We start from the raw sequence: 24340 nt of genomic DNA on the forward strand, positions 1-24340 counted from the left end.
ATTCCATATAGACCAACACCCACTAATCATGATCTTATTGAAACATATGATGTTCTTCCTGTTCTTTGCTTCATTGAGCATATCAGTGTCCCATCCAATACCCAGATTCCACCCAAAAAATCTAACTGAATGCACATGAGAAAATGAAGGTACATCATAGTTTCATTTGTGCCTTCCTCATATAGAACACAATTTTTATAACCAACAAAAAAATATCTCTTCATCAGATCTCTATTGTGAAGGCTCTCCTGTATAAGAAGCCAGAAGAATTTTATTGTTTGCATAAGCAAGAAGATTCCATATCCATTTGCATGGTGCTGGGGTAGGTTGAGGATCACCAATAAAGGTTTGGTTCTGGTACATTACTTTCCATTACCCAAGTTATATGACCAGCTCTCATATTGCATAGCATCGTTCTCAATGTTCAAACTCTGTATAACTCATGTAGCTGTAGCTGTTGGACAACAATGGGTAACACATGGATGTGAAATCATTCATAAATATCAGTGTCATCATGTAATGTAGCTTTTTTATGATCTTTAGCATATGAGTGCAACTCGAGGAAGGTTCTAAAGTGGTTGATCCTGCCAAATGTTACGCCATGACAGAATTGACTCTAATTCATGGTCAGAGTTACATCTCAAAAATTATAAACAGCCTCTTTTTGAAGTTGGGGGTAGTAAAATATTGCACACTACCTATAATCAAGAAAAGCCAATTGAGAACCTAACAAATGCACGTGACTTTACTTAATACATCTATAAAGTTGATGAGATGATAAAGTACTAAAAGTCGAACATTTGTTTGGTGGAAAAAAAATATCAAAAGAGCAGCAGTGAATTTTATAGAAATTTAGTTTCTGTAGTAAGCCGTCTCCTGGCACTTCTTATTTTGTGGCAAAACTCAAGTGTCATCACTGAAATAGAAAGTATTTCCAAAATATTGCTAGACTTGCATGTAAACAACCATATATTTGTAATAAACAAATAATGAACCATGTAACTGCGTACACATTAATTTCGCAATTAGTACATTAGTGAATATATTTCATAGTAAGGACTTACTAACGGAGCTCAAGTGTCCAACCACAAGTTATTACAATACAGAAATTATTATTAACAACAACACCTTCTGTAGAGTAAAGTGGACGTTGCAATGAGAACTACCATATATACACACTGATTTCTTTTCAGTCCAACAATTTCATCTGCATGTAAATAGAGCAAAATACAATGAATCATGTGTCCCCATAAGTATTCTCTGTGCCATCCAAAAACATAGTACGTCGAACTACTATGAATGTACGATCTAACAAAAGGTGTGCTCTGCAGTAATGGACTGGAACCTCACCAATACCTTTCAAAACTGAAAATCCTTGCAATCATCATGCTCTTAATCCTAACGCAAAGGCGTTGTTCGGTAGCTCTTCGCTCCGAAGCACCGCGCCGGAGCGAAGCGGCCCGCAACCCATTTTCTAGGAGTCGCCCAAGCATCGCTCCGCGCGCTCCCGGAGCTGGATGACAGCCGAACAGGGCTAAAGTCTTAGGAAATTACAGATATTCACAACATAAAAACAGAGGCGAAAATCATATGTTGATATGTTGTCATGCTTGCAAAGTTTTAATATGAGGACATCATATAATTGTAGTAGATCTACAGAACTGCTAACGGAGCTCAAGTGTCCAACCAAAACTTATTACAATATAGAAATTATTATTACAGCAATGCCTTGTGTAGAGGCAAGTGTACATTGCAATGAAAATCACCTTATATACACACAGATTTTTTTCTAGTCCAGCAATTTCATCGGCCTGAAAACAAAACAAAATACAGTGAATCATGCGTCACCATCAGAATCCTCTCTGCCAACCAAAACGTAGTACATCAAACTACTATGAATGTATGATTGAACCAAAGGTGCGCTACATATATATACTGATATCTTGTGATGCTTGCAAAGGTCTGATTTGAGGACATCATATAATTGTAGTAGATCTACAGAACTGCAAGGTAAGTACAAAATTAGGCATGTTGTGCAGCTTTCTCTGTAGAACCATACTAACACCTTGGAACACCTGAAGTTAAAATGCTCACGAAGATGGTGGCTCTTATAATCCTGAGTAGTGGACTATCAGCAAAATAAAGGGAAATCACAGAAAAACTAATAAATTATAAGCTTCATAATCTGATTTTCTAGATACAGATGATAAATAAAACAAAGTGTAATTGCAAACCTAATTAGATAAATATGGGAAACGATAATAAAAATCGTTGTCCACGGCATCGATGAACATATCGGGCAACCTACATAACAACATAATTCAATGGTACTCCCCACAGAAAAAAAAACATAATTCAATGGTACAGATAAGGTTTTAAAATATCTGAATCACATACAAATAAGGAAGCGACAATGGTGTCTACATCTATTGTACTTGGTCAGGGCATACTAAAACTCCCATAATCAAATCCTTCAAAACCAAGAGTGACAGTAGTTGATAAATCTGACATCCACGTTGTTGCAAATTACTTTCTTAAACATTCCCGAGTACAACTAAGTCGAATGTACATGCAGCATATCCAAATCATATCAGTCTTGTTCCCATACAAAGCATCACATCCGTAGCCCATGCAAAAACTGCAGGAAGAGAAACGAAGTAACCAAAACGATGTTCAGTAGATGTGGGGAACTCACAGCTTCTTTTTCTCAAGCAGTCAACTTTTCCTCATTGAATGGAGGAGGCACTCAATGAGCAACATTTGCTGGGAAGTTGTGAGCACTTTGTTAGATAAGTGTGTCTTGCCGTTAAACTGTATCACCGGAGCCGAGTACGGAGCGCGGGTAACATTCCAGTGGGTATGTACGCACACATTATTTCCCAGTTGGAGACAAAGCAAACATATGTGAGAGTTCCTTTGTGTTGACTTTAATATCAATGCAGAGCATAACTGCTACATTACCCAACAATGACATGATTACTCCTAGTTGATAGCACCAATTATTTCACACGCCATTCTATTTAACCTAAAATTGTCAAAAAGGGCATTGAAATTTAGTAGTTGTCAGTCGTAAGTTGTAATGCAGAATTGACAGAAAATCAATCCCCATACTTATAGAAAGTGCAACAGCAATGACACTCAATGCTTTAGTAGTTGTCACGTGCCATTGCTTTTACAAAACAATTGCCCGCAAAAACATTCAGATTTACGACAGAAACCGTCAATACTCTAATAGTTGACAGAGAGCTTTGTTGTCAAGTGTTTCACAATGTAACTATCTAACTGAAAGAGGATAAGAAGAAGAAAGTTCATCAGAAGTCAATTCTCTTACCTACAACGGCCAGGACATGCCAGCTTGGCAAGGTACTTCCTTAATCAGGAGATTGTGGCAGAGCAGCAACAAAAGAAATCAATAAAAGATATTAATCTTGCCATATAGGGTCCCTGGCATGTTTTGCCCATACGAAATTTGATTTAGGAGTGCTTAAACAGCGGCATGTTGACAACTGACATTAGGCTCCTTCATGTTTATGTTTGTTTAGACAACATGTTTCTTAATTTATAAACTCACCTGAGGAGCATAGTTATGCCCCGACCGATCTCGGACATCCATAGGTTGTACTGTAGGTGAGAAGATTCTAGATTGAATCCCTTGAGAGCGCAACACTATCTGAAGGGGTGACTGAAAAAAATTGAACCCGAATATGAAGTTAATGTGGATTCAAGTATACACCAGAAAGAAAACAAATTCAGAACAAAAACTGTGGGGAAACGAACCTGATCCAGAGGAAGAAAATAATCTTGACACAATAAGCTCCTTGATTACACGGGATCCATGCCTCAACTTGGTTTTGAGAGAGACGTGGATTTGTTTTTCAACTGGGGGAGGGATAGAGTACAGATTAGAGGAAGCGAAGGTGAAGGTAGGTATTTTAGGGCTTCCTTGTACAACCATGAAAGGATCTTTTCGGTTTCTTCTACATCCATGAAAAAATTATGGGCCTTCTGATCAATTGCTCTTCTACCTGTTAACAAACTAACTAAGGCACCATGATTTGAAAAAACAGAACTATCTAATCACCATTGCAAAGCCAAAGGATAGTAGTATTGACTCAGCTCCTTGCCAAACCCAAGTTCGTGTGTGCATGAGAGGAGATTCTGCCCACTAACATGGCAATCCAGTGGCACTCCATCTAGCGCACCCACAAATCCATTACACGGTCCATAAGAGAACTTCAGAGATGAAAATTACCTTGCCGAGCAACCACTCAGAACATGGCCGAATTTGCTATGCGGAGCGCGATCTTCACCGGGTACATCCATGCCTCAGCGGTCCGGTGAGTGGAGGGGTACAACAGGGAACCATTGTTGTAGCTTATAGGCGACCAGCCGCGTCGCCACCACGCGACCGGAAGCATCCGCCGTAGCGTGCTGGTCCAAGAGAGAGGACTAAGGCGAGAGATGGTTAACGGTGGCGATGGAAGCGGTGGGATGCGACATAGAGTGGATGTGGTGGGCAGCGACGGCAGATGAGACAGGGAGCGAAGATGACGGTGGGGAGTCGGGCGGCGGCGCGATCCATGGCAAGCTACGGGTGTGGTGGTGGCCTTCAGAAGGTTAGGGATACGGGAGGAGTTCTTTTTTTAGCAACCATGGTGGAAGGACCATGGGCCTTCTTTTTTAACAACCCTGATGAAAGGACCGTGGGCCTTCGGTGTTTTTTGGCCGACTTAAGCACGCCATTAAGCAAAAGTTACATGTGTTAATCTTCGCCATAATAACTCGGTCCCACCAGAGATGAACGGCTCATAATTTCTAATTAACATGGTAATTTCTAGGGAGTCTGTAATTAGTATAGGTATAGATAGATAGATAGATAGATAGATAGATAGACTCCACAAAGTGTTATATTGAATAAAACAATATAAATAATAGTAGGAAAACATGATGCAAAATTGACGTATCAACTCCCCAAGCCTAGACCTCGCTTGTCCTCGAACGAAAGCCAATATCGAAAATCATGTCCACATGTTTAGAGAGAGAGAGAGACGTGTCGATGAAAACAAAATACGAACATAGTAGCATCGTGATTATTATTATAACAGCAATAAACTTCATCATAAAACTTCTCATGAGCAAGTAACAATTCATCACAACATCAAAGTATAAAGCATAAACTTTCTTGAAAACTAACAAAATATGTTCTTAGTCAACAATGCAATTCATCATATTTCCAGGAAGGGTTTCATGTCGGAGCTTTTTAGCAAGTCCACATATTCAACCATCATTTAGTCTTCTATGATTGCTAACACTCACAACATATATATGGAGCAAAAAGTTTCAGCCAGACACATAGAAAGATAGGGGCTTATAGTTTCGGCTGCCAACTTATTCACCTCAAGAGTGATGTCAACAATAATAACTCATGATCACTCATATCCAATTGGATATATGTGCCTAGATCTTTCTCCACCACACGATCCTTGCAAAAGAGAAAAATAAAAGGGAATAGAGGAGAACACTTTAACTCTTGCATAAAAATTAAATGCATAAAGGTAATAGATAGGCCCTTCGCAGAGGGAAGCAGAGGTTGTCATGCGCTTTTTATTTTTGGATGCACAATCTCTTAATGCAAAAGAACGTCACATTATATTGTCCCTTATGATAGCAACCTTTATTATGCAATATGTCGCTTTTATCACTTTGCCATCACAAGTTCATACAACACTTATTTTCCCTTACAATAAAAGATCAAACATATTTAGAAGCAATTTTTATTACCTTACGCACCGATGATAACTTACTTGAAGGATTTTATTCAATCCATAGGTAGGTATGGTGGACTCTCCAAACATGAATTTGGGTTCAAGGTTTTTGGATGCACAAGTAGTATCACTACTTAGTGCGGATTTTTGGCTAGCAAAGATATTGCGCAAGCACCACATGTTGGAGGATGTATGACAATATAACTTCTATGTGAATATGAACAAACATTAATCATTACGTTGTCTTCCTTGTCCAACATCAACAATTTGGCATAAAATACTTAATGGGAGTTCACGATCATAAAAGATGTCCAAGATAGTATATTAGCATGTGAATCCTCTCTTTCCTTATTAATTCTTTCATGAATTGCATCACTGACCAATGCTATGTTTGTCAACTTTCAATAAATTTTACCACTTATACTTTTCCTTATGTAATGTTATTACTTTCCATAAGATTAGCATATGTTTTTTGTATTTTTTTTTATTTTGATTGAAACAAGAAAGTAAAGAAGCAAAAACTCAAACTAATATTTATTACATAACTCTCAACTTGATTACATAGATGGATATATCACAAAACTAGCACTCGAAAATAGATCATACTAAACTTTTATTCAACTAAATCATGAAATAACTAAGGATCGAACTAAGATAGGTAAAGATATAGAAGTGATGGTGATACGATATCGGGGCATCTCCCCCAAGCTTGGCGAAAGCTAAGGGGAGTGCCCATACCCATGTGCTCAAGTCTCCTTCTTTGGTGATGGTGGTGGTGATGAGGTGGTAGGCTTGTCCTCCGGCTTCCATGGCAGGGGTGCACCAACATAAGAGGATGCACAAGTCTCCTGAGTCCTTAAACTTGCAGCTAAACTCATACCTTTAAACCTTGCTTCATACTCAAAATTTTGATTTAAAGATCATAGATTTGGCCTTGTAGAAAATTGATTTGCTCATTGAATTTGAAGACGATGTCCTTCATAGACTCGCCATCCACCTTGTGATCATGGGTGAATTCCACAATCATGGAGTAATTAGCACTGAGTCCATGCTCCACCATCCCTTGGCACTTGAAGATCTCCTGCTCCACCGCCTCGATCCTGGCCTCCATGCTTCCCGTCTTCTTGGCCCTTGAACATCCCAGATGTGGAGCACCCCCTCACGCATCTCAATGGCTTGAGGGTGCTTCAACACCTCCGGTAGGTACGGGTTGATGACCTTCTCGTAGAACTTGTCCTTGGAGGAGCTTGGTGAAGCCATGGCAATCTAGATCTGACAGAAAAATAGCATGAAACAAGAACAGAAGATTTCTCTGTGATTCGGTGGTCAAATCATTCAGGAGTATATATAAAGAATTTTTATCTTGGGAAATAAGTATGCCACAGGAAAATGGAGTCGGGAAGGATCCCGAGGGCCCCACTACCAACCAGGGCGCACCAGGAGGGGCAGGCGCGCCCTGGAGCCTAGTGGGCACCTCGGGTGTTTCTTAATTTTGTATTTTTTCTAATATTCCAAAACTGACAGAAAATTCTTTTTGCAGAATTTTTGGAGTCTGTTTACTTATCATATCACGTACCTCTTCCTTTTTAGGGTTCTAGAGTGTTTTGGAAGGTCTCTTTTATGTATTCCTCTGGTGTCATGGTTTGAATAATGTTAGTCTCAACATTAATAGGCATACCTGAGATATAGTGTTTAATCCTTTGTCCATTGACCACCTTTGGATTAGTGCCTTTGACATTATTGATCTTAATAGCCCCAGAGTGATAAACTTCTTCAATAATATATGGTCCTTCCCATTTGGAGAGAAGTTTTCCTTCAAAAAATCTAAAACGAGAATTGTACAATAGAACATACTCACCCACTTTGAATTCCCACTTTTGGATTCTTTTGTCATGCCATCTTTTAACTTTTTCTTTGAATAATTTGGCATTTTCATAGGCTTGGGTTCTCCATTCATCCAGTGAGCTAATATCAAATAACCTCTTTTCACCAGCAAGTTTGAAGTCATAATTGAGTTCTTTAATTGCCCAATATGCTTTATGTTCTAACTCAAGAGGCAAATGAGAAGCTTTTCCATAAACCATTTTATCTGGAGGCATAGCCATAGGATTCTTATAAGCGGTTATACTGGCCCAAAGTGCATCATCAAGTTTCTTGGACCAATTCTTTCAAGACCTATTAACAGTCTTTTGCAATATTAATTTTATTTCTCTATTGCTAAGTTCAACTTGTCCACTAGATTGAGGGTGATAAGGTGATGCTATTGTATGATTGACATCGTATTTAGCAAGCAATTTACGGAAGGCACCATGAATAAAATGTGAACCACCATCGGTCATTAAATATCTAGGGACTCCAAAACTCGGGAAAATAACTTCTTTTAACATTTCAATGGAGGTGTTATGATCAACACTACTAGTTGGAATAGCTTCTACCCACTTAGTGACATAATCAACAACAAGCAAAATATGTGCATACCCAATAGAGGAAGGAGAAGGTCCCATATAATCAAAGCCCCAAACATCAAATGGTTCGATAACAAGTGAATAATTCATGGGCATTTCCTGGCATCTACCAATATTACCAATTCTTTGACATACATCACAAGATAAAACAAACTTACGAGCATCCTTAAAAAGAGTAGGCCAATAAAAACCAGATTGTAATACTTTGTGTGCAGTTCTATCCCTCGCATGATGCCCTTCGTATGCTTTGGAGTAACATTTCCGTAGGATTTGTTCCTGTTCATGCTCAGGTACACAATGTCTAATAATACCATCTACTCCTTCTTCATAAAGATGTGGGTCATCCCAAAAGTAATGTCTTAATTCAAAGAAGATATTTTTTTCTTTTGTTGGTATGTAAAACTAGGTGGTATAAATTTAGCAACAATATAATTAGCATAGTCCGCATACCAAGGAGTATTATGAGAAGCATTTATGACAACTAGTTGTTCATCACGGAAGCTATCATCAATAGTAGTGGGCCATCAAGGATATTTTCTAACCAAGGCAAGTTATCAGCTATGGGGTTCTCAGCTCCCTTCCTATTACTGATATGTAAATCAAATTCTTGTAGCAAAAGAACCCACCTAATGTGTCTGATGCGTCTCCAACGTATCTATAACTTTTGATTGTTCCATTCTATTATATTATCTGTTTTGAATGTTTAATGGGCTTTAATATGCTCTTTTATATTATTTTTGGGACTAACCTATTAACCGGAGGCCCAGTGCCAGTTTCTGTTTTTTGCCTATTTCAGTGTTTTACAGAAACGGAATATCAAACGGAGTCCAAACATAATGAAACCTTCGCGAGGATCTTTCTTGGACCGAAAGCAATCCAGAAGACTTGGAGTTGAAGTCTGGGACTCTACGAGGAGGCCATGAGGAAGGAGGGCGCGCCCAGGGGGTAGGCGCGCTCCCCACCCTCGTGGGCCCCTCGTAGCTCCACTGACGTACTTCTTTCGCCTATATATACTCAGGGGGAGCCACGAAACCACTTTTCCACCGCCGCAACCTTCTGTACCTGTGAGATCCCATCTTGGGGCCTTTTCCGGCGATCTGCCGGAGGGGGAATCAATCATGGAGGGCTTCTACATCAACACCATAGCCTCTCTGATGAAGCGTGAGTAGTTTACCACAGATCTTCGGGTCCATAGTTATTAGCTAGATGGCTTCTTCTCTCTCTTTGATTCTCAATACCATGTTCTCCTCAATGTTCTTGGAGATCTATTCGATGTAATACTCTTTTGCGGTGTGCTTGCTGAGATCCGATGAATTGTGGATTTATGAACTTGATTATCTATGAATATTATTTGATTCTTCTCTGAATTCTTATATGCATGATTTGATATCTTTGCAAGTCTCTTTGAATTATCGGTTTAGTTTGGCCGACTAGATTGATCTTTCTTGCAATGGGAGAAGTGCTTAGCTTTGGGTTCAATCTTGCGGTGTCCTTTCCCAGTGACAGTAGGGGCAGCAAGGCACGTATCGTATTGTTGCCATCGAGGATAAAAAGATGGGGTTTATATCATATTGTTTGAGTTTATCCCTCTACATCATGTCATCTTGCTTAATGCGTTACTCCGTTCTTATAAACTTAATACTCTAGATGCATGCTGGATACGGTCGATGTGTGGAGTAATAGTAGTAGATGCAGAATCGTTTCGGTCTACTTGACACGGACGTGATGCCTATGTTCATGATCATTGCCTTAGATGTCTTCATAATTATGCGCTCTTCTATCAATTGCTCGGCAGTAATTTGTTCACCTAGTACATGCTATCTTGAGAGAAGCCACTAGTGAGACCTATGGTCCCCAGGTCTCTTTTCCATTATATTTGCATCTCTTTAAATCTAGTTTACTATTTTGCAATCTTTACTTTCCAATCCATACAACAAAAATACCAAAAATATTTACTTTACTCTCTCTATTAGATCTCACTTTTGCGAGTGACCGTGAAGGGATTGACAACCCCTTTATCGCGTTGGTTGCAAGGTTCTTGATTTTTTGTGCAGGTACTAGGTGACTTGTGTGTCATCTCCTACTAGATTGATACCTTGGTTCTCAAAACTGAGGGAAATACTTACGCTACTTTGCTGCATCACCCTTTCCTCTTCAAGAGAAAACCAATGCATGCTCAAGAGGTAGCAAGAAGGATTTCTGGCGCCGTTGCCGGGGAGACCTACGCAAAGTCAAGACAAGATTTGATCTCCCGTCAACTTGCCGATTTCTGGCGCCATTGCTGGGGAGATCTACGCCAAGTCAAGCCATACCAAGTACCCATCATAAACTCTTCTCCCTCACATTACATTATTTGCCATTCGCCTCACGTTTTCCTCTCCCCCACTTCTAAAACGATTTTCGAAAACCTTTGCCTTTTCTTCGCCCTCCTTCTGTTTGATCTTGTGTTACCATGTGCCTTATTTTTGCTTGTATCTTTGGTTGCTAAAAGTTTATGGATCCTCATCCAATTGCTAATCTTTCTAAGAGATCCAATTATGATGAACCAAGTTCTAGTGATTTGAGTGCACTAGATTATCTTTATGAGGTTTTGCTTGAAATTCGTGAATCTGAAAATTGTGATGAAGAAATCTATGAAGAGATTCACGATAGCTCCTTGAATAAAAAGCATGATTGCAATGATTTTACTATAAATCCTATTGATGTCAATTGTGCTAATAATATGCAAAACCCTAAGCTTGGGGATGCTAGTTTTGCTATGTCTACTATTTGTTGCAATGATCATGATTGGGGTGATTCTTCGTATGACCTTGAAAATTTATTTAAGCCCCATAATGGTTATGAGATTGATAATAATGTTTTCAATAATATTGAAAGTGGGTTTGGAAGAGTGTCAACTTTAGATCCCACTATTGGAAATATGCCCTAGAGGCAATAATAAAATGGTTATTATTATACTTCCTTGTTCATGATAATTGTCTATCATTCATGCTATAATTGTATTGACCAGAAACCGTAATACATGTGTGAATACATAGACCACAACATGTCCCTAGTGAGCCTCTAGTTGACTAGCTCGTTGATCAATAGATGGTCATGGTTTCCTGACTATGGACATAGGATGTCATTGATAACGGGATCACGTCATTAGGAGAATGATGTGATGGACAAGACCCAATCCTAAGCATAGCACAAGATCGTGTAGTTCGTTTGCTAAAGCTTTTCTAATGTCAAGTATCATTTCCTTAGACCATGAGATTGTGTAACTCCTGGATACCGTAGGAATGCTTTGGGTGTACCAAACGTCACAACGTAACTGGGTGGCTATAAAGGTGCACTACAGGTGTCTCTGAAAGTGTCTCTTGGGTTGGCACGAATCGAGACTGGGATTTGTCACTCCATATGACAGAGAGGTATCTCTGGGCCCACTTGGTAATGCATCATCATAATGAGCTCAATGTGACTAAGTAGTTGGTCATGGGATCATGCATTACGGAACGAGTACAGTGACTTGCCGGTAACGAGATTGAACAATGTATTGGGCTACCGACGATCGAATCTCAGGCAAGTAACGTACCGATTGACAAGGAATTGTATACAGGATTGATTGAATCCCCGACATCGTGGTTCATCTGATGAGATCATCTTTGAACATGTGGGAGCCAACATGGGTATCCAGATCCCGCTGTTGGTTATTGGCCGGAGAGCTGTCTCGGTCATGTCTGCATGTTTCCCGAACCCGTAGGGTCTACACACTTAAGGTTCGATGACGCTAGGGTTATAGGGAAGGTTTGTATGTGGTTACTGAATGTTGTTCGGAGTCCCGGATGAGATCTCGGACATCACGAGGAGTTCCGGAATGGTTCGGAGGTGAAGATTTATATATGGGAAGTCATCATATGGTCACCGGAAGTATTCGGGGGTTTATCGGTATTGTACCGAGAGCACCGAAGGGGTTCCGGGGGTCCACCTGCCCCGGAGGGCCCTTATGGGCTGTATGTGGAAGGAAACTAGCCCCAAGTGGGCTGGGCGCCACCCCCCTAGGGCCCATGCGCCTAGGGTTGGGGGGGAACCCTAAAGGGGGCGCCCCCCTTGGCTTGGGGGGCAAGCCCCCTCCCCTTGGCCGCCCCCCCTCTAGATCTCATCTAGAGGGGCCGGCCCCCTCCCCCCTTCACCCTATAAATAGAGGGGAGGAGGGAGGTCAGCCGCACCACATCCAAGGCGCAGTCCTCCCCCTCTCCAACACCTCTCCTCCTCCGTTTGAGCTTGGCAAAGCCCTGCCGGAGAACCACTGCTCCACCACCACCATGTCGTCGTGCTACTGCTGGAGCCTTCTTCCTCAACCTATCCCTCCTCCTTGGTGGATCAAGGCGCGGGAGACGTCACCAGGCTGCACGTGTGTTGAATGCGAAGGTGCCGTTGTTCGGGGCTTAGATCGGAATCCACCGCGATCTGAATCGCTACGGGTACGACTCCTTCATCCGCGTTATTGCAACGCTTCCGTTTCGCTATCTTAAAGGGTATGAAGATGCACTCCCCTCTCTCTCGTTGCTAGTCACTCCATAGATTGATCTTGGTGATGCGTATAATTTTTTTAATTTCTGCAACGATCCCCAACAGTGGCATCATGAGCTAGGTCTATGTGTAGTTTCTATGCACGAGTAGAACACAAGTCGTTGTGGGCGTCGGTTTTGTCAATTTACTTGCCACTACTAGTCTTATCTTGATTCGGAAGCATCGTGGGATGAAGCAGCCCAGACCGACCTTACACGTACGCTTATGTGAGAAAGGTTCCACTGACTAACATGCACTAGTTGCATAAGGTGGCTAGCGGGTGTCTGTCTCTCCCACTTTAGTCGGATGGGATTCGATGAAAAGGGTCCTTATGAAGGGTAAATAGCAATTGGCATATCACGTTGTGGTTTTGGCGTAGGTAAGAATTTTCTTGCTAGAAACCTATAGCGGCCATGTAAAAACTTGCAACAACAATTAGAGGACGTCTAACTTGTTCTTGCAGCATATGCCGTGTGATGTGATATGGCCAAAGGATGTGATGAATGAAATATATGTGATGTATGAGATTGATCATGTTCTTGTAATAGGAATCATGACTTGCATGTCGATGAGTATGATAACCGGCAGGAGCCATAGGATTTGTCTTAATTTATTGTATGACCCGCGTGTCAATGAATAACACGATGTAATTACTTTACTTTATTGCTAAACCGTTAGCCATAGTAGTAGAAGTAATAGTTGGAGAGATAACTTCATGAAGACACGATGATGGAGATCATGGTGTCATGCCGGTGACGATGATGATCATGGTGCCCGAAGATGGAGATCAAAAGGAGCAAAATGATATTGGCCATATCATGTCACTATTTGATTGCATGTGATGTTTATCATGTTTTACATCTTATTTGCTTAGAACGACGGTAGCATAAATAAGATGATCCCTCATAAAATTTCAAGAAAGTGTTCCCCCTAACTGTGCACCATTGTGAAGGTTCGTTGTTTCGAAGCACCACGTGATGATCGGGTGTGATAGATTCTAACATTCGCATACAACGGGTGTAAGCCAGATTTACACATGCAAAACACTTAGGTTGACTTGACGAGCCTAGCATGTACAGACATGGCCTCGGAACACAAGAGACCGAAAGGTCGAACATGGGTCGTATAGCAGATACGATCAACATGAAGATGTTCACCGATGATGACTAGTCCGTCTCACGTGATGATCGGACACGGCCTAGTTGACTCGGATCATGTATCACTTAGATGACTAGAGGGATGTCTATCTGAGTGGGAGTTCATTAAATAATTTGATTAGATGAACTTAATTATCATGAACTTAGTCTAAATCTTTGCAATATGTCTTGTAGATCAAATGGCCCATGCTAATGTTGCCCTCAACTTCAACGCATTCCTAGAGAAAACCAAGCTGAAAGACGATGGTAGCAACTATATGGACTGGGTCTGGAACTTGAGGATCATCCTCATAGCTGCCAAGAAAGCATATGTCCTAGATGCACCGCTAGGTGAAGCACCTGTTTTCCTAGAAACTCAAGACGTTATGAACGCCTGGCAATCGCGTAGTGATGATTACTCCCTGGATCAGTATGGCATGCTTTACAGCTTAGAACCAGGGCTCCAAAAGCGTTTTGAGCAACACGGAGCATATGAGATGTTCCAAGAGCTGAAAAATGGTTTTCCAAGCTCATGCCTGGGTCGAGAGATATGAAGTCTCTGACAAGTTCTACAGTTGTAAGATGGAGGAGAATGGTTATGTCAGCGAGCACATACTCAAAATGTCTGGGTTGCACAACCGCTTGTCTCAGCTGGGAGTTAATCTCCCGGATGACGCCGTCGTCGACAGAATCCTCCAGTCGCTTCCACCTAGCTACAAGAGCTTTGTGATGAATTTCAATATGCAGGGGATGCTGAAAACCATTCCTGAGGTATATTCAATGCTAAAATCAGCGGAGGTGGAGATCAAAAAGGAACATCAAGTGTTGATGGTCAATAAAACCACTAGTTTCAAGAAAGGCAAGGGTAAGAAGAACTTCAAGAAGGACGGCAAGGGAGTTGCCGCGCCCGGTAAGCCAGTTGCCAGGAAGAAGCCAAAGCATGGACCCAAACCTGAGACTGAGTGCTTTTATTGCAAGGGAAACGTGTAAGGGCAATTTATCCCTAAGGTGTTTTGGTGATTGATGACAATGCTTTTGCGGACTAATCGTGTGCCTTGAGTATTTCAGTTGCTTCGTCGCTAGGCACAAGATGGTTTGGTACCCCTCGAAGACTATTGAAGATAGTGGTGTTCTACGTCCCTTTTGGTGGATTTGAGTCGTAGGATAGCTGTACTATTAAGAGGGGGTCCGCGGTGGAAAGGTTCGGGTGGAATCATCACGTACACGTTTCTCCCTTTGCACCGCCTTTCCCTTTGCACTTTGGAGCATCCTTCGTTATCTTCTTTGTTGTGCAAAAGAAGGATTCCTAGTGTTTCTTTTCTGAGCCATGCAGTAGTACTGCTCTTAGGAGCGGTAGTACCACAGGGCCCTGCGGTAGTACGGCAAGCCCTTGCGCTAGTACCATAGGCACACACGGTAGTACCGCTCCTATGGAGCTGTAGTACTGTGGCCTCAGGCCAGGCTCAGCCTCTCTTGCGGCTGTAGGGGCGGATGTAATTTTTTACATCCGCGCCCTATGCGGTAGTACCGTGCCGTGCGCGCGGTAGTACTGTGAGTCCTGGTCTGGTTCAGTAGCACGAGCGGAAGTAGGGGCGGATGTAATTTTTTTACATCCGCTTCCTGCTGGTAGTACCGCACGCCTGGTGCGGTAGTACCGTGTCGGATTTTTGCACTGTTCGATTTTCAGCAGAAGTAGACACAGATGTATTTTTATTCATCCGTGCCCTTCCCAGCCTAGTCCATTCTGGCCTTGTGGTAGTACCGCAAGGGGGAGCGGTAGTACCGCGTCAGTGGCGGCTCTGGCCTGGACTAGCCCCTGCCGTTGCAGCGGTAGTACCGCGGTGCATCGCGGTAGTACCGTGGGCCCCTGCGGTAGTACCGCTTGTCTGGAGCGGTAGTACCGCAGGTCGCGGGCTGAGTAAGTGGATAACGGTTGGATTTGTCTCTCCACTATATAAGGGGTGTCTTCTTCCTCTAGTTGACCACCTCTTCCATCCCTAAGCTCCATTGTTGCTCCAAGCTCCATTTTCGCCCGATCTCTCTCCCTAGCCAATCAAACTTGTTGATTTTCTCGGGATTGGTTGAGAAGGCCCCGATCTACACTTCCACCAAGAGAAATTTGATTCCCCCCACTAATCCCTAGCGGATCTTGTTACTCTTGGGTGTTTGAGCACCCTAGACGATTGAGGTCACCTCGGAGCCATAGTCCATTGTGGTGAAGCTTCGTGGTGTCGTTGGGAGCCTCCAATTAAGTTGTGGAGATTGCCCAAACCTTGTTTGTAAAGGTTCGGTCGCCGCCTTCAAGGGCACCAATAGTGGAATCACGGCATCTCGCATTGTGTGAGGGCGTGAGGAGAATACGGTGGCCCTAGTGGCTTCTTGGGGAGCATTGTGCCTCCACACCGCTCTAACGGAGACGTACTTCCCCTCAAAACGAAGGAACTTCGGTAACACATCCTCGTCTTCACCGGCTCCACTCTTGGTTATCTCGTGCCTTTACTTTTGCAAGCTTACTTGTGTTATATCCCTTGCTTGCTTGTGTGCTTGTTGTTGTTGCATCGTATAGGTTGTTCACCTAGTTGCATATCTGGACAACCTACTTTGATGCAAAATTTAATTTGGTAAAGAAAAGCTAAAAATTGTTAGTTTCCTATTCACCCCCTCTAGTCAACTATATCGATCATTTCAATTGGTATCAGAGCCTTGTCTCTTTATTAAGGACTTTGTCGTCCGAAGAGTATGGTTGACACCGTAGACGGTGGGGAGGAGCACTCCGGTGTGAATCTGATCTCGTCTACGGGCGATGGGGGAACCACAGTGTCCCGTGAGGAATTCAATGTGGCTTTGGACACATTGAAAACCTCCATGACAACCAAGGTTGAAAGCATGCTTAATAAATTCTTAGAAGGACTTAAACTATCTACCTCGCCGTTGAAAGTGGGTGATCCCACTGACAAGGTGACGGATGCTAATTCCGACAATGGGGAAGCTACTAGTGAAAAGGAACCTTCTTCTAGTGGTGGAAATGGCATCGGCATCTTTGCCCATGTGGCACCTCCAGTTTATGGAGGACCGATTCCTTCTACTCATTTAAATCATGTCGGGCCTCCTCCTAAGATTGTGAAAAATGAGGACTTCCATTCTTGGGTGTATCACTTCAAGCATCATTTAAATCATCTGAATACTAACCTTTGGAGAATCATCGAAGAAGGTTTTCATCCACATGACCGAAGCAACTTCACCCCTAGAGAAGTCGTGGACCATCAATTCAATAAGAATGCTCTCTTCATCATTCAAGATGCTGTTCTTCTCGAAGATCTCCCTCATCTTCGACCCTTCGCCATGGCCAAAGACGCATGGCATTGCGTTGTTTCCCCCTATAAGGGAAGTGCAAGCATTCAACGCTCCAACTATGAAGTAGTGCAAGATGAAGCCGATGATTTTGCAATGAAAGAAGATGAAGAACCTCGTGAGCTCTTCCGGAGAGTCACCAAACTTGCGGTCTCACTCCGAGATCATGGGAGCAAGGACACAGATGACAATTGGATCAAGCGCAAGTTCCTCAAGGCAATGATGCCTTACCACAAGGCCTTGTCCTCCGTCATTTGTCAAAGACTGGACTTCCACTCCTTGACCTCAAATGAAGTGTTGGATGAGTTTGTGGCAATGAGGATCTTGGACAAGACCGCCGACAATGCGGTGTTGCGCTCTCAAAGGGTAAAGAATCCCAACCTTGCCTTGAAGGCCAAGGTTATCGTGGAAGAAGAGGAAGAAGAGGAAGAAGAGGAGAGCAACCCCGAAGATACAAAATATGATTATCATGAGCACATGGCTCTTGCTTCAAGGCAATTTTGGAGCAAGAAGAACACAAGGCCCAACTTCAACAAGAACAACTCAAGTGGGTTCAAGGGCAAGTAACGTGTGAGAACATGTTACAATTGTGGAAATGTGAGCCATTTTGTTGTGGATTGCCCTTACGAGAAGCGGGAAGACAATGGTGGCAAGCTCATTCGAAAGGACAATGCCAAGTCCTTCCCCAACAAGAACAACTTCACAAAAAAGACTCCTACTCGAGGGATGGTGGTTCAAGAAGAATACCATGAGGATGACAATGATGATGAAGATAGTGAAGCCATGGCCATGGCCTCCGTTGCCATTACCACAACTCCACGGGTGTCTCTCTTCGACTCACCCAATGAGAACATCACCGCCAAGTTTCTCATGGCTAAAGCCACCAACAAGGTAACCCCCAACATCAAAACCACCATCATTTCTAATCCTTCTGTCGGATTTCGGGTTCCGGCAGACCCTTGAGGTTCGAACACTGGGGTGCGCGCGGAGATTTCGCCTTCTACCTACCTGCTCCTCGCCGACTCGCTAGGATCTAAACTACGGAAGGAACAACACAAGAGACACAGAGTTTATACTGGTTCAGGCCACCATTGTGGTGTAATACCCTACTCCAGTGTGTGGTGTGGTGGATTGCCTCTAGGGCTATTGATGAACAATACAAGGAAGAACAGCCTCGCGAGGGTCTGTTCTTGGCTGGTGCGATGAACTACTAGGAGGAGTTCAGTCGCTCTCTCTACTGGTTTTCTGGTGAGGATTCTCGATGCCTCTACCCTGTGGGTGGCTAGTCCTATTTATAGGCAAAGGCTCTGGGCCTCTTCCCAAATATTGAGCGGGAAGGGCGCCAACAATTGGCCATTTTGAAGGGGAACATCGGGTACACTTATCCTGACTAAAGTTGGTCCTCGCCTGTCAAAGGCTCTGGTGATGACACCTGCTTGGGCTCCACAATGACTTCCTTCCTGCCATTGGGCGGGTCTTGGTCTTGTTGCACCGATATGGATGCCTTTGCTTGATGCTCTCGCATGCGCTTGATCCCTTTGCACCAAAGGGGAAAGGAGGACACTGCGCGGGCTGGCGCCTGACTGGCGCCCTTGGTCGTCATGGCTTGCGTCATGGGCACCTCGTGAGGTACCCCGCCTTGAACTCTCCGCCTCCTCGTGAGCCAGCCTGATGAGGTCGTGCCTGAGGAAGCTCCTTGTCGTCCGCCCCGCGAGGCTTGGCCCCTCGCGAGGGTCTTGAGCTTGTGTTGATGAAGATGGGCCGTGCTGGGCCCCCCTTTGAGCCACGCCGCAGGCTGCAGGCAGGCAAGTCTGGGGACCCCCGTTCCCAGAATGCCGACAGTAGCCCCCGAGCCCAAGGCGCGCCCAGACTTGGCCGAGCAGAGAGGCGAAAGGGAAAGTGCGAAGCGCCGCGGGCCCTAACAGCCTGCGGCCTTGGGCGCCACGTGGCAGTTGATTGGACGTGGGCGTCTCCACTTCCCCATGACGCCTCGGCAACTGCACAAATTGACAAGTCCCTGCATGCAAAGCGGGTTATGATTACCTGCGATCATGGAGGTCGGCGGTTGGCCTTCTCTGGCTTTAAGTACGGCATGGCACGTGCCCTTCCAGTCTATCCCCTCTTGCTTCTCCTTCTTCCCGGTCCTTGCCTCGTCTTGCTGCAATGGCTTTGATCTGCCGGTTCTCTGCGGCAGAGAAGAGAAAGGCTCCTCGAGAGGGTCCTGACCCGCTTCCGCCGAAGAAACGGCTAGCCCTCTACCATCAGGGTGAGGGAACCCATCAAGAAGTGTCGAGGCCCTGGTGCAAGCGGCCACCACCAGGGTTCCCACTTCCCTTGTACGCGCACATCGAGGGCTCTGAAGGAGTCGATGCCGAACGCCACGGGCGGCGCCACCGTCGACGCCGGCGGGTCACGAAGGTGTGCGTCTTTCCCCTTGGAGTCCACGTCGAGGGCTCCTCCCGAGAGTTCGTGCTTCACGCCGCCACGCCTCCTCACTCTTGGATTCGCCTTCCTCCTTTCTTCGCCCCCGTCGTCCCACAGGGGGAACTCCTGGGGCTCTGGCTGCAGCATGCCGGCTGCAGCACCCTCGCGACCGGGGCAGAGGTCGCGGTCGTTGCCCCGGGCGAGGTCTTCATGACTCGAGGCTGGGGCGAGATCGCCCGGGTCTGCAGGACAAGGGGCGCCCTCGCGATCCACCTGGAGTACGACGGTGCTTCGGTGATGTTCTTCAAGGTCTTCGATGCGGAGGGTCGCCGGCTGGAGTGCTACCCCGAGAGAGGCGGTCGGGACCCCGCTACGGCGAGGCCGAGGCCAGCTAACCGCTCCCTTGGCAGCTCCTCAGGAGATGGAGGTGCCGGAGGATCCAACGACTCCGTCGAGCTCTTCGCGACTCCGGAGACGAGCGACGACAGCTACGAGCCCCCGAGCCTGCACCGCTCCCGGAGCAGGGCAGGCTCATTAGGCCGTCGCAGCCTCTGATCTGGGTGGGGTTGGCGCTGGGGCCGAACGGCCCACTATTAATGATGGCGTCTTTTGCAGGGGCGCGCGTAGTTAGCGTTCTTTAGGATCTGTTCCCTGCGAGGAATCAAAAACGCGCCCCATGGGGGCTTGTAAGGTGCCTGCGGGCCTATCTGTTAATATAATCCTTGCCATGGAGTAGTGCGAGTTGCTCATTCCGTCTTAGCTCAGTTCTTCCTTTCGAACCTCGTGAGGGCTTGATGCTCTGCGCCGACAGGTCCCAGTCCCAAGGCGGCTTCAGCCGTCGCTGGTATGCCAGGTCGTGATGCCGTGGTCAAGGCCAGGAGGTGAGCGGCCCGAGGTCCGGTAAGAGCCCCTGAGTCGCGATGCTCAGGAGCTCCCCCTTAGTGCTCAAGCAGCCATCATTCGGTGAGAAAGGAGAGCGACGTTGCTAACACGGGATTGCATAAGGTGTGGGGATGGTGCCATGGTAGCTGGGGCTTCCGGGTGGTGACTTATCTTAAGAATCAGGGATGGCCCCCCTGGTGTGTCGCCGGGTCCATGCATCGGCAGGAGAGGGGTTGCTTGGCGAGGTCCTCGCGTGCCTCTCCCCTCTCGCCTTCGCTCCCCTTTTTGCTCTACGTCCTCGGGTCCCGGCCCTCGAGCGAGTCTCAGCCATCGCTGGTATGCCAGGTCGTGATGACGTGGTCAAGGCCAGAGGGTGAGGGCTGGAGAGCCGGTAGGAGCCCTGGGTCACGATGCTCAGGTACCCCCCCCCTTTAACGTGCAAGCGGTTTGCGCGGACGAGAATGAAGAAGACACCGTGAGGGCCTCGCCTGATGCTGCTCCTTGAAGAGATCCTGCAGGCTCATCACAGAAAGAACGAGAGTTCGCCGTGACAATCGACAGTTAGCCGTTGGTTGCTCTGGAGAGGTGGTGAGGCACTGAGGGCTTGACGAGGTGGCGCTATGCGGGGCTGCCGCGGCCAGAGCTCAGCCATTCAGGTTTGTCGGCGTTGCAGGGACGGACCCATGCGCAAGCGTCATGCCGTTTGGGAGTGGCTCCATTAGTTGGTGTCAGTCGAGCGGGCAACTAGGTCAAGCATGTTAATTGCGGAGGAGTGAATTCATTCAAATAGATGCTGGGAAGGCGGACATCGCTGGGTCTGGCCCGAGCGACTTGGGGATGATGCAGCCCGAGGGGCGCCCCCAACAAAGTAAGCTAAAAATGCAAGCAAAAGGGATACACACCGCAGGGACGGACCCACACGGCCTGGGAATGATGCAGCCCTGAGGGCGCTCCCAGCTAGAAATGAAACTTGAAAAATGTCACCTGATAGTGTTGACGACAAAGGGGTGTTGGTGTAGCAGACTCGGTGGACTGCGGGAGCCGATCCTCACGAGCCCCCAAGCCGTGGGGCCTCGGGAGGCTCCGGAGGCGCTGGTGGCTCCTCGCGGACCATCTCCATCTCCGCCAGGGCTGTGGAACGCCTGACCTCTTGAGCCTCCAGGATGCCCCTCCTGAGGCGCTCCTGAGAGGCGGCTCGGTTGAGCCCTGGTATGTCGATGCAGACGCGCAGCCCACCATCCTCGCCTGGATGGGGGGCCACAGCGGATAAGCGGCGGCTGCCTCTCATGACTCTTGACTCCTGTAGCTCTTGAATGGCCTTGCTGACGAACTCCTGAGGGTTTGGCCCACCTTGCCTTGCTCCTTCTTGAGGGAAACGTGCTTCGAAACACGCCTCCAAGTGGTGCCCAAGCGCCTCCCTCGTGACCCTGGCGAGGTCGGCGGCCCTCCAGAGGAGAGCCCCGAGCCCTGCCTGAGGAGGGCGCCGGGCGCGCTTCCCTATGCGATGGAAGGAGGTTCCCCCTGAGCAGGCGCGGGCCCTGAGGGGCCTGCCTCCTGAGGGGCCGGGCCGGACGATGTCTTCTTCTTCTTGGGGGCTGACGGTGTCCTGGACTAGGGGGTACTCACCACGTCGTCTCCCGATCAGGTGGATTGGGCCGAGGATCCCCATGGCCGTATACTCATGGGCCAGTCTGGACAATTGCCGCATACAAGGAAGATTCCACAAGACTTGGCGATCAAGACAAGGACTCCTCCCCCACCGGTGTATTCGGCTAGGACTCTTGTTATCCTAGGCCTCTGGTGCATTATATAAACCGAGGCCAGGCTAGTCGATAAACAACAACAATAACAACAATCACACCATAGGCTAGCTTCTAGGGTTTAGCCTCCTTGATCTCGTGGTAGATCTACTCTTGTACTACCCATATCATCAATATTAATCAAGCAGGAGTAGGGTTTTACCTCCATCGAGAGGGCCCGAACCTGGGTAAACATTGTGTCCCTTGCCTCCTGTTACCATTGATCCTAAGACGCACAGTTTGGGACCCCCTACCCGAGATCCGCCGGTTTTGACACCGACATTGGTGCTTTCATTGAGAGTTCCGCTGTGTGATCGGCGAAAGGATCAATGGCTCGACTGCAGGTCAACTGCGATGTCGGCTTCTTCTCACCAGCTCGACTGGTCACCTTGGCTTAACCGAGGACTGCGCCCTACCTCCGATCGTCATGTTCGGATGAGGGCCTTCATCAACATCAACTCCGATCTCTATCAAGATCATGGAGGAGTCATCCATGGAGCTCGGGGGTTCAACGTCAACATTGCCCTCAGGCGACCGTGCTGTTTTTCTGGACAACAAACTTGTATCCGCCGCCACCGCCTCCTTGAGTGTCGCCTAAACGATTACTTCGGTGGAATTATGCGGAATTAAGTCTACAACAACCCTGCAAAAATTTCGTCAAGTTCCGATGGAGGAATCTCCGGCAATCTCCGATATACCGGAGCCCTGTTGAATCTGGACGAGAATCCGGACGAGTTTAGGGCGTGGTATCCATCATCTAGCTCGGATGTACTTTGGAAGATCCAACTGTTGATTTGCTGCGGAATTACCATATCTACCACCTGCCAAAAATTCAGCTCGATTCGACCGTCCAAACTCCGGGAAACTTCCGATTAGTGCGTCACTTTTTGGATCTACTTTCTGCGCGAGAACGAATCCGACCCGAATTCATCTTCTTTATGAACGGGATCTCAGACATCCTTTTTGAAGGAAGTTTTCGTATGGGGTGTTGTGTTTTATTCTCAAACACATCCCAGTAGTATTAAAAGTATTCTTGCAATACAAACTTCACCGTCGCGCCGGTGTCAAACCAGCCCGACAACATCACTCCACGGCGGCCGACCTGCGTTAGACACGTCATCGCTTTGTTGAGCCGAGCTCAATTTCTTCGGATCATCATCTCGGCCAGCCGAACAATAGTTCGGCATCGTGAAGGATAAATCGTCACCAACATCGCCACCCCACGGATTACACGGAGCGGGCACACCTGCATCGCCACACGGTCACTTCATCAAGCCGGCATCGACCACGTCACGACCTGCATCGCTGGACCGGGGGCTTCATCAGCTCTTCATCAACCTACTCCGGAGACTTCGGCGTCGCTGGCCGACCAGCTCCGTCACGTTAGCTGGACCGAGGGCTTTGCCTCGGCGAGCCAACCTTTGCCAGCATTGCCATGCTGTTGCTTTATCGCCCATCAGGCGATAGGTGTGCGGATCGAGTCCCAATTTTGGGAATCACCTTTCTTCGGATTGCTACAACAAATAAGCCAGGTGCTATTGATCCTAATATGTTTTGCTTGTTAGGGTTCATTTTCCCAATGAATTATTACTCTGGTTTGTCCGTCATATGTACGCAGGTCTATCAAATGGTGGCCGCATTAACGAGGTCGCATGATGGTTCGGTCAGTTTCCGTACATAGTCCGGCGAACGCCGCATCCGGAACACGAACCGACCTATGAATTCAGGCCTTGCCATGCCTTTACCGCATCACGCTGCTGCCCTGCATCGACATTGACTTCGGCACCAGGCCATATTTCTTTTATTACTCACTTTGCATAAATTATTTGTTATGCAACAATTTATTATTATTATTATTACTATTATCTCCGGTTTGCACTATTTTTTGTGCACAGGAAAATGATCCAACCGGACTATATCCTTTGGCGTCACCTCGGCTAGACGGGGGGCTTCGTCAACACTTC

The sequence above is a fragment of the Triticum dicoccoides genome, chromosome 1B (genome assembly GCF_002162155.2).
Source record: "Triticum dicoccoides isolate Atlit2015 ecotype Zavitan chromosome 1B, WEW_v2.0, whole genome shotgun sequence".
NCBI lineage: Eukaryota > Viridiplantae > Streptophyta > Magnoliopsida > Poales > Poaceae > Triticum > Triticum dicoccoides.